Below are 12,461 nucleotides of genomic sequence, written 5' to 3' on the forward strand. Positions count from 1 at the left end.
TATTCAATCTAAAATAACCACATTTGTAAATAATCAGAAAAGTATTAACCATAATGAGAAGAAATATCAATCAAAACTAATCTAGAATGATACAGATAAATTATTAGATGAGAAGCAAGAAAACAATAAAAATCAAGTCATTTTTTATTTTAAAAAATCCTCAGTAAATTAGAAATTGAAGGGAACATTCTCATTTTGATAAAGGATATGTTTGAAAAACCGACAGCTAATAACCTAATTAAAAAGCTACAAAGGATTTGAACTGATAGTTCACTGAAGATGAGATTAAGATAACAAGTGTAAGAAAAGATCCACAACATTCCTTAGTCATTGGGAAATGCAAATTGAAACCACAAAGAGTAACTCCTATATGCTTAGTATAATTAAAATTAATCTAATTAATCTAAAATTAAAAAGACTGACCATACTATAGAGTCCCCAGTTCACCCCTCACTTTCCTTCTGTGTCTTGACTGAAAACCAGAATGATTTGATAGTTCTGTAATCCAGGAAGCTGCAGGTTTAAGGCTTGAACCCACACTGAGGCCTTACACATTCCCAGGCACTGAAAAGGTATTTAGATTGTTGTCCAAAATACTGAAAGAAACTGGACCCATCCCTGAGTCAAATTCCTTAAACCCTCATACAAACTCTATGCTCTGACCCCTCACTGGACATACCTAAGTAGAACAACCATTTTCTCTTGCTGTTCGTCACTAGAACATGCTATACCACTCTGTAATAAGTTCTAAATGATGCTTTGGACTGATCACCCTGGAGTTTAGGGCCTCTTTCTTTGGAATCCCAACCATCTCCATCTCAGGACAGTTTGGGGAACTCCCTTGTGGGAATTCTCCTTTATAGTTTCTGGGGTGACTCTAGCTTCAGATTCAGCAGGATGAAACATACAGCAAGTGTAGGTAAAAATGTGAAGCATCTGAACTCTCAAGAACTGCTAATGGGAATGGTGCAACTGGAAATGGTTAACTTGGGAAAATATTTGGCACTTTCTTTAAAAATTAAACATATATTTGCCATATAATTCTGCTTTAATACTTGTAGGTATTTAAGAGAAATGAAAACATATGCACATGACAGACTTCTATGTAAATATTTATATCAGCTTTATTTTAATGGCCAAAATCTGGAAACAAAAGCCCATCAACAGGCAAATGCAAAAATCACTTGTGGCATATACATACATGAAAAGCCACTCAGCAATAAAAAGGAATGAACTACTGAATATAAAGAATGAACATACATAATATGAATAAGTCTCAAGTTTATCATTTTCCATAAAAGAGACCAGACATCTCTCTCTCTAAAATATATTTAAAAAGAGTATTTCCCTCTAAAATATAAAAAACAGTACATTTTGAGCCGGGCACAGTGGCTCACGCCTGTAATCCCAGTACGTTGGAGGCCGAGGCGGGCAGATCACCTGAGGTAGGGAGTTCAAGACCAGCCTGACCAACACGGAGAAACCCCATCTCTACTAAAAATACAAAAAACTAGCTGGGCATGGTGGTGTATGCCTGTGATCCCAGCTACTCAGGAGGCTGAGGCAGGAGGATTGCTTGAACCGAGGAGGTGGAGGTTGCAGTGAGCCGAGATTGCGCTATTGCACTCTAGCCTAGACAACTAAAGTGAAATTCTGCCATTAAAAAAAAAAAGAGTACATTTTATCCTATTCCATTTATACAAAATTATTGAGATACAACCAATATTTAGTGTCTGAAAGCAAATCAATGATTGCCTAAGGATGGGAGGAGAGGTCCAGAGAAGAGAGAAAAGGAAGGATTACAATGGGAATAAGGACACTTTTGGAGATGATGGATTTGGATCTTTATTTTGGTGATAGTTTCTTGGGTGCATATAGATGCAAAAACATCAAATGTATAACTTAAATATATGCAACTTATTGCATGTAAATTATACTCCTTATTTTCCTAAGGGAAATTTGGAGTTCCGAATTAATTACTTTAATACATTGATTATTAATTTAAAAAATCAAAGTATTTCTAAAACATCTTCTCTGTAAGCAAAAATCTGTCAAATGCACCAAAAAGAATGCATACTTTCAGGCACATATCAGAGTTATTAAAACTTTGGATATGGGATTCAGAAATCTCTCTAATTTTAATAAGTCCCAGTTGATTCTTATAACCACTGATGTTTGAAAATCATGCCTTAGAATGATCAATAGCTTTAAACGTTTTACATTTTGCACAAATAAATTGAGAACCTTTTAATTCCCCTAATAATTAAATAATTTTAGCTAAGAAGTTTTTCAATGGATGCATAACAACTGATTTGTTTTGGCACAAATTGGATAGGACATATTCTATCTAATAAGCAAACATAGTCTTCTATGAAATAAGCAAGAATAAATAAGCAAACAAACTTTTTTGGTACTGTATATTCATGCTGGAAAAACTTTAGAACTGATTACCCAAGGAGAGGGAAGGGTAGAAGCAGGGTAAGGGATAAAAAACTACATATTGGGTACAATGTACAATACTCAGGTAATAGGTGCAGATTTCACCATTATACATGTCATCTATGTAACCAAAAACCACTTGAACCCCAAAAGCTATTAAAATAAAGAAATACATATTTTAAAGAGAAACACAGTATTGAAGTTCGGTGTGGCAAATATCACTCCATTGCTTCAAATTCTTCTCACTAATAGAGCAGAGCATAGTGGAAAGGGAAATAGCAGCAGAAGATACACAGGCTGAGGCTCCTTATTTCTGCTTCCTAATTTAATATCCTTGTGAAGAACAGGGGCATTGGGCAGTTATAAAAAGAGAGCTTAGAGAGATAATAGAGAAATGTCAAGAGTAGAGCAAGCAGAACACACTATCTCAGTGCCAAAAGAGGAGAGTCTTAAACATACATAGAGTCCTAGTATGTGATTATATGATTTATTGTTGCATGCAGTTGTTTTTTCTCCCTGCCAAGAAGTCCAACTGAATGATTGATTGTCTCCTCAATGACTTAAGAAATTTTCTCTTCTGAGTTAATACAATAATACTCATATTTATATACTTTTTAATTGGTAATTTTGTGGGGTTTTTGTTTGTTTGTTTTGTTTTTTTTACAAATCTGGGATAGAAAAATATACTAATTTAATGCGATTCTGATGGATAGTCTGTTTATTCTTTCTCGTTTCTGAGGTCTAAATGGGAAGTACACAATTTACCCAAACCAAGGAGCTATCTTTCAGAGAGTTCTGATTTTAATTGAGGGGTAGCTAGCAGAAAGTGGATACTTCAATTGCTTACAGATTCTCTCTGTTGAATAAATGTTGTTGAATTTGTGGTAGAGACCTTGTAATCAGGTTAATTCGGTGAAGGATATTTTCTCCTTATTAAATAATAAACCTTGTTGTAATAACTAATTAATGTAATGCATGCAAAGTACTTCACTATTGCTTGGAACATAGTGAGTATTTAATAAGTGTTGACTATCAAAAATATGGAGGCATATTGGGTAAAATGTACAGTACTCAGGTAACAGGTGCAAACTGAAAGTCACTAAATTATGATGCAGAAGACTAGGGTACTAATCTTCCCCCAGGTATACAAGTTGAGAAAGTTTCTTATCCCACTCAGACTTCCTTTATTTCGTGGATAAAATGACGTTAATACCATCTCTGATGGGGAACTAAATGAGCTGGATATGTTGAGGCTCTTTCCAGGCCCAGGTTCTACTGGAACAGGACTCAAAATAACAAAATGAAAAACCCTGAGAGGTCAGTCAGAGACATATTGGGAAAAGCTACATGAAAACAACACTCATGAATTGTATCTTAGAGGTGTTGATTCTATTAATCCTGTTGTGTTGTGTTTTGCCACTTGTCCTCAAATAATTCTTTTTGAAATATTTTGTAAAAATATATACTCACAATAGAGACAAATAGAGAGAGAACGCTGCACTTGGGTTGTGCAAGGAACATGAAAATGAACAAAAAAAAAAAAAGAAAAGCAATGAGTTGAAGAGAACCGCTAAACAGATTGAGTACTAAGGTGACTGATCCATTCCTGATTCCAATTAACTTTAATTTGTTTAAAGGCTCAGCAACACCAAATGAATCTAACTGGACAATTAGCACACAGCAACATGAGTTCAGCTCACCAAAGGCTGTTTATCAACTGAATATGATGAGGGTAAAATTCTGTTAATTCTGTGATAAGTGTCAGGGCATGGCTCTGTCTTGTAGAACTCTTTAACTTGGGAACTATAAAACATACATCCTCTGAGAAAGTGTAGGGATTGCCGAAAGAATGACCTGCACTTCTTTTGGGATTTTATTAGCAAATACAACTGCAGTTACTTAGAAGTGAATATTAATGGGAATATTGCCTGAGCCCGTGGGACTTAGACTACGATTAATTCTTTGCCACGTACAGTTCCTAGTAAGGACTTAGTGTTCAAAAAATGCTAATGGAGATGCTTATTTTGTTTTTAAACTTACTGTTTCCTCAGTGAATATTCATTGCTCTTGCCAAAAGTCCTTTCCACCTGTTATGGTAAAAATATGACACTGTTTATTTTAAAAACAGGACTTCAAAACACTTTTTTTGCTTTTCTAACTTGTTGAGTGGTATATTTTCCTCCTGGGAAGCTATCATCTGATCTTCTGTTTAAAGGTGAAATCTTTTGGTCAGTATCAGGGCAAGCTGAAATATGAAATTTATTTAATAGCATTATTGGTTACTAAAACTGAATTTCGCATATCCAAAATTATTACCATACATACACAAATTATATTTGCAACAGATGGTTGAGCCAATAAAAATTAGGCAGAAAGTGGACTTGAGTTCTTATGAGGATGAGAACCTGGTGAGGTCTTAAAATGAGAATGGGAAGCAACAACTAATTCCAAATCTGATAATAACTTGATGTGTAGCCTCGGGCAAGTCATTTAATTTCAGGGTGCCTCCAGTTTTGTCATGGTGATAATGTATGCCTACTTCCCAAATGTGTTGTGGGGATTAATTATTTAATGTTTACCAAGTACTTTGAAGATGAAGAATAAAGACTTGATGCTAAGTTTATTACTTGCAATAGAATGTATCAGGCAACTGCAATCTATTTTTACCAGTGAGTGCTGGTGTGCAGTGAGAAGAACTTGATGAAAGAGTGGCTGAAAGTGTAAAAGAAATGAAGATGAAACAGTCACTGCTCAATGAATCAGAATTTTTTTTCTGTCCTCTACACTTTGAAGACATGTGTTTGACAGCTAAGCATAGCAGAAATGTATTTAAAAGTTATGTCCAGAAAATATCTTCAGGGCCAAAGATATGTCAACTTGATTTTCAACCATATCTGCATTAACAGCATAATGAGTTCCCATTCTAAATAATGGCTCTCAGACAACAAGAACTTCTGACCATGAAGAAAGACTTATGTTGAATCTACTTTAAGAAACTGAACAAATTTAAATTGTTTATCTGAGTGTAGTTTTAAATTAGGAAACAGAACTAATTTAAAAATATTTCAAAAGCATTAGAAACTAAAAGAATTTTTTTAGATAAATTGTAAAGTAAATGGAAAATCCTATTAATCAGTTTACCATTTCATGCCCATTTCTTTCCTAGACATTGAAATGTGCAAGGAATTTATTCTAATTGTATAGATTTGACTGTTAAAACGATTCCTTATCCTATTGGAAGGATTCTACAGGGAACTTTACAGCTAAAAAAAGTAAAAGTTAATGATTGTTCACTTGGTTAATTCAGGACTTAAAAAAGTAGCACTGTGTTTTAGATATTACGAGTCACTAGCCACAGATTGAGTGACCAAAGCCTTAAAATTGTTCATTTCTGGCAGGGCATGGTGGCTCATGCCTGTAATCCCAACATTTTGGGAGGCCAAGGAGGGTGAATCACTTGAGGTCAGGAGTTTGAGACAAGCCTGGCCAATATGGTGAAACCCTGTCTCTATTAAAAATACCAAAAAAGAAAAATAAAAAAAAAGTTATCCGGGCATGGTGGCAGGTGACTGTAATCCCAGTTACTCAGGAAGCTGAGGCAGGGGAATTGCTTGAACCCAGGAGGTGGTGGTTGCAGTGAGCCAAGATAACACCACTGCACTCCAGCCTGGGCAACATAGTGAGACTGCGTCTCAAAATGAATAAATAAATAAAAAAGTTCATTTGTTATACAGCTAAGTTATGGACTACTACTATAAAAATCATAGAAATACGGAAAAACAATTTTACATTATGCAAATAAAGAAACCAAGACCCGGCAATTGAAATGACTAGATCAAGTTTCCATTGCTAATTAATAATTCAACAAATATTCAAATACATGTATATTATCTTTCCTACATACTGAATCCAATAAATTACATTCTAATGTCTTAAAATAACAAAAATATAACAGAACAGGTTTACATATATATGTCTGCACAGATGACAATCTTAATACTAGGGGAACACAACAGGGGTTTGCCAAACCATTATTCATAGAAAGTTCAACACATTTAGTTCTACAGAAGTTTTCAAAGCACCTTAATCCCAAAAACTGAATGAAAAGACACCTTGTGATATTTTCATATCACAAGGGCCAGGTGGTGCTTTTAAGATATTTAGCTCCCAACTTAGGGTTGAGTCATCCTCAGATGTTATGGTAAATATGAGTTGCCATTTAATGACCCCTTTTTTCCTATCACACATCTCTGTTGACCTACCAGTCTAACTGTTCCACGTATCTCTCTGTGTCTTCTTCTTCTCCTTGTTTGGGAACACTTTTGACTGTGAAGGTTGAACTTTCTAGGAGTTCTTCATCTCCTTTATTTTCCTCTGAGTGCGGTAAGAAGTAAAGGATAGAGAAAAGAAGAGGACAATGAGATAAAATTGTGGAAAGAAAAAGACAGAAAGACATTGTAAAAGAATGAAAGACTTCCATATCCTTTGTCTTTGAATTAGGGACTTATTATTGTAATAAAAATGAATAACCTTTATGAAACCTGTCATTCTGCTGCTGAACCCTTTATATGCTTTCAATCCTCATTACTATGAACAGGGTCCTATTTTACCCCAAATGGCTTGTTCTAAATAAAAAATTAGTGTGAGAGCTACAATTTTAACTTAGATCTTTATTACTTTAAACTATTTTATATATAAGTAATTGAAATTAATTAGAGACTAATAAAAATAAATTGTTTGAAAAAGAATGTTATCAACTCTAAAAAGAAAGATGTGTCAAAGGAAATATAAGTAATGACAGCTAATCACTGGATGCTATCAATCAGTACCTGCTCCTTTTCTACATGTCCCTTAAAAAAATGGTTACACATTTTAAAATCTGTAAGATTGTGTTTCTGCTTTTACTCAGTTCTCACGACTTCTAAAGCATCCTCTTAACTACCCTTAAATAGAAATATAAACATATACAATTATCATTAATATGAAATTTTAATTGTATTTTAGAGTTGATTAAATTGGACCCTCAACATTTAGTCACTCAGATTCTCTTTAAATTCTTTTTTTTAAACTTCTAGTTCTACAAAGCTCTCTTTCTCTGTGATCATGTGGTTTTGCATGCTGCTGTCTTTAAATGATTCCATGTTTATATTGGGACTAGTATTCTAATTCCACATTTGGCTTGTTCATCTAAATCTACTGCAAGCTCAGTCTTGGAGGGAGGAAGTTCAAACTATGCAACTGTAGCTTTTGTGCTTCAATTTCTTTTTAATAAAGCAGTGTCTTTACAAAGTCGGTTCCTGTATATGAGCATTTTTGTGTTTATTCTTCACTGTGACAGTGAAGGACTTTTCTGAAAATTGTGGTATGAGAGTAAGACTTACCTAGGACTTTCTAGATTTGTGCCAAAGGACAAAACCTTTCAGTTTGAGGGCCACCTGAAAATATCTTCCTCATTTTGTTCCCTTCCTGCATTTTTCTATCAAACATTCCCCTGACTGCTGTAACCCCAGATGGGAAAATTTTCAGTTTCAAACCCTATTATACATTCTCATAAAAGAATATAGTAAAAGAATATAGAGAAACAATAAAAATATTTTAAAGAACACCTCATTGAATCATTTGTTGGTCTAATCTCATTTCAGCCCTAAATATCTACAGAATCTTAGACACAGCCATGTTATCTGTGGCATATATCTACTCTGTTAAAGTAATGACAGTAATACTTCCAATTAATACTTGCACAGTGGTTTAAGCTAACTAAACATGTTAACTAAACACATTAACTAAACAGTTTTTGCTCTCAAAAATTGTAACAAACCAAGTTTGTATTATATCATTTACTCTTCGCAATAATTTTTTAGGCTAGTTTTATCTACATTTAATGATAACATAATAAACCAGAATAAATCAGAGCTGTTGATAGAATAGTAATGAGAATGTTATAATGGAATAATGGTTATGACAATTATAATTTAGTGCTTACTATGTGCCAGTCACACAACAATTATATGATAAAAGTTTATTGCTGATTATATTTTACAGTAGAATAAATGAAGTTCTAAAAGTCTAAGATTACATAGATATTAATTCATAGAGCTGGATCCAAATGCAGGTCTTTCTGAAATGGTACAGAAGTTACTCAAACATAGATTTTCAGATATCAAATTTTCATACTTTTCACCACACAGTTTTGTATTTTCTGTTTGTATTGCAGACATTACATGATTTATTGACTCTTTATGAGTCATCTTTCATGTGTATTTATTATCTCCTCTTCCAAATAAGACCTTTAGGTCTCTGAAAGCAGAAACTGCCGTATTCAACTGTGTCTTCACAGTTCCTAAGTTGTTATCATTAATAGTATTAACAAATGTGCTCCTAGGCAATTTGGGGAAATCCAGCAGAAGCAGTGAAGATCTTGCAGTAGCCAAAATCAAGCCATATAGGTAAAGATACAGTAATATTAACTGAAGTCATTGTCATTAGAAATATCATGCGATGGGTTCTGTAATGGTCATTTTCATGTGTCTACTTGAGTGGGCCATGGGGTATGCAGATATTTGGTCAAACATTATTCCAGGTGTGTCTGTGAGGATGTTTCTGGATGAGATTAACATTTGAACCTGTAGACTTAAGTAAAGCAGATTGCCTTCCCTAATATGGGTGGCCCCAATAAAACCCACTAAAGGCCTAAATAGAACAAAAATGCTGACCCTTCCATAAGTAGGAGTGAACTCATCCTACTTAACTGTATGAGCCGGGGATATAACTGAAAAATAGACTCTTTTTGGATATGGAGCACACCAGCTTTCTTCAGGAACTACACATCCACTCTCCTGGGTCTCCAGCTTACTGACTAAAGGTCTGGGACTTCTCGGCCTCTACAATCCCATGAGCCAATTGCAGTTCTGTTTTTCTGGAGAACCCTGACTAATATAGATTATTTTGACAAATCTTAAGAACGAACTCTATTCAAGCACTAACTTCAATCATATCTACCGAGTGCATGCTATGTATAGGATTTGTATTAGTACCTGGAGAAACAAGCAAGTAAAAGGTACTCTTTCTGCTCTCAAAAGCTGTAACAACATATACATAAAATATAAGCAGCACTCAGTAGCATATGGTAAATGTCAAATAAGTAAAACCTGTAGTAAATACTATTAGATTGTTAAAGGAACAGTGTTTGCTTCATGGATAATTTGGCCATTCATCCCAGTTTAGTAGGGATGTTGGTTTATGCCTCTCGTCTCAGCCCTATTATTTATAGCACCATTTCATTATCAACAGTGTTCCAGTTAAGCAATAAACTATAAGGTCACCTTACTCACAGATGAGGATAGAAAAAAAGTTTTCTTTAAAAGGTGAATTGTGGGCCATGTCCTAAAGGAAGTAACAGGCATGAATCACAGATCTGGTATTTTGAAATGTGTCTTTTATCATTCCTTAAATTTGCAGTCATGAATTGCTCCAATCCTGCTGTCTGCCTTGCCTCCGTTCTGGAGAGTCCTGTGAGAAAATAAGACATATTTTATAAGAAGAGAACAGAATGTTTCATTGATGTCGCAGCTGTCCTTCTCCAGAGGATGACAGTTCAAGCTCAGCATCGCTGTGCCAGTGTGTTGTGGTAGGGAGGCATGTGGTGTCATAAGCCTCTTTGTCATTATAGCTGATACTAAAATTACTGACTAGAAATTAATATTAACTGGAGTAAATTAGGTAAAAATGACACATATTTAACTTTCATTCACTCAAAATAATTGCCCACTAAATTAAAATTGGCTCACATTTAAGAAAATAATGTAAAAATGTCTTTAGTGGATGTATTTTAATGCTTATCAATACAAATGGAAAAAGGAAGCATTTGGAGAATGCTAATAAAACATTAAAGTAGGTTTTCCATGAAAATCATATTCAATTTTTCAAAGCAATATAAAGATGCAACCCCTGGCAACTAATGTCACACCCCCTTCTAGAGCTGGCTTCTACATGAGCATTCAATAAGATTAGAATTTTTAAAGCCAAAAATGATAGTAAAGATACGTTTTTCATGCAAAAAGAGAAGTGTATTGTAGTCTTTGGGAATAAAATTATATGAATTCAAAATTTAGATTATATGATTTCACAGTAAGAGGACCACACTATTTGCCAGATCAGCAGTGTCTATTTTAGAATGTGAACATTTTGAGAACAGCTGCCTTGCTATGTTCATCTTGGTATCTCTCATATATAATAGAGTACCTTGTATATAGTAAACACTTGAAAATTACCTGTTGAATTAGCTTGAAAGGATTATTTATTTTTGATGACTAAACTATAGACAAAAGTAGGTTTGAGTGGTGATCGATTTATAAAATAAATTTCCAGGAGTTTTCTGTGCACATACTTGATTTTTGGACATACATTTAAGCCATATACGTATACCTACTTATCATAGACTTACGATCACCAAATGCATACCCAGAAGCTAGTCTGGACACGTTTAGGAGAATTAGTAACGAGGGATTAATGGAGAGTAAGTCAGAGGACACTTCTTAGTAGTATACAGAGTTTTGCATTTCAGATCCTCAGAAAATCCTAATCTTAAGTTTTTCTATGAGGCCTAATAAAATGACAAAATTCCTGGATGTTGGCAAATTCTGCCTGCCTATGGATACTCAGATAAGCAGTCTGTAGAGTACTGATTAACACTCTTAAGTCACACAGCGTATTTTAGTAACAATAAGTGAATTGAGAGCCAAAAGTCCTATGTTATAGTCCCAGGTTTGCCATTGAGGTGCTGTGTGATCTCAGGCAAATCATTTAAGGTCTGTGAACGTCAGTGTGCTCCTGAGGGTTTTTCTAATGATCTTCTTATCTAGCATAGATTACATGAGTGCAGTAATTTCAGGACACAGTCATGGAATAACAGGTCAGTAGATTGTGCAACATCTTTCAGGAATGTATAGTTGAAGAAAATGAAACAGAAATAGATACTTCACATAGTTAAATGAAAACTAGCATTTTGGAAAAGGTTGGAATATAATTTTCCTATTCATAGTTTCCTAGTTATTAATATTTGTTAATTAGAAGCCTGGAATATAAAAAAATATTCCAGCCAGAAATAAATAAGACTTAGATGAGGAAGTTAGAGGATATCACGGTAATTTATTTTTCTATATTGTGAGGATAAACTAATGATAATAATGGGTTATGATGAAAATGTTTTCCTATGATGAACCAGCATGTTGAATTACATAGTCTGGCAGTATATTATGAAGAAATACAGCAGAGAATTGTCAAACACTCACACCATTTTGTGCTTTCATGGCACTTTGTGTGGCAGTAACTCTTAGCCTTTTTTGGGGATAACAAAACTCATTTGAGAATCTGATCAAAGTTACTGACCAGGGTGTTAATTAACTTTTGTTGCATTATGCTGTGCAAACTAAAACTCCCAGATGATGATGATGATGATGATGATGATAATTATTGCACTAACAGCACAAAAAGCATTTAGTTATTTCTCAAATATCTTGAAGTCTTGAAGGTTCACTGGGATTATGCTCGATGCTGGTGACTGATGTAAGTCTGCACCCACATGACTTTCCATTTCAGGACCAAGTCTGAAGGATCTGCCCTTACTCTGAGTACTACAGACTGAATGATTTTGTACCCCCGAAAATCATACAATGGAACCTAACCTCCAATGTGATAGTATTTGGAGGTGGAATGTCTAGGAGGTAATTAGATCATGAGGCTTGAAGCCTCTTGAATGTAGTAGTGAAAGGACTGATAAGGAGTGAAAATATCTTTTTTTTTTTTTTTTAATTTATTTATTATTATTAAACTTCAAGTTGTAGGGTACATGTGCACAACGTGCAGGTTTGCTACATATGTATACTTGTGCCATGTTGGTGTGCTGCACCCATCAACTCGTCATTTACATCAGGTATAACTCCCAATGCAATCCCTCCCCCCTCCCCCCTCCCCATGATAGGCCCCGGTGTGTGATGTTCCCCTTCCCGAGTCCAAGTGATCTC

The sequence above is a fragment of the Chlorocebus sabaeus genome, chromosome 27, assembly GCF_047675955.1.
Source record: "Chlorocebus sabaeus isolate Y175 chromosome 27, mChlSab1.0.hap1, whole genome shotgun sequence".
NCBI classification, from domain to species: domain Eukaryota; kingdom Metazoa; phylum Chordata; class Mammalia; order Primates; family Cercopithecidae; genus Chlorocebus; species Chlorocebus sabaeus.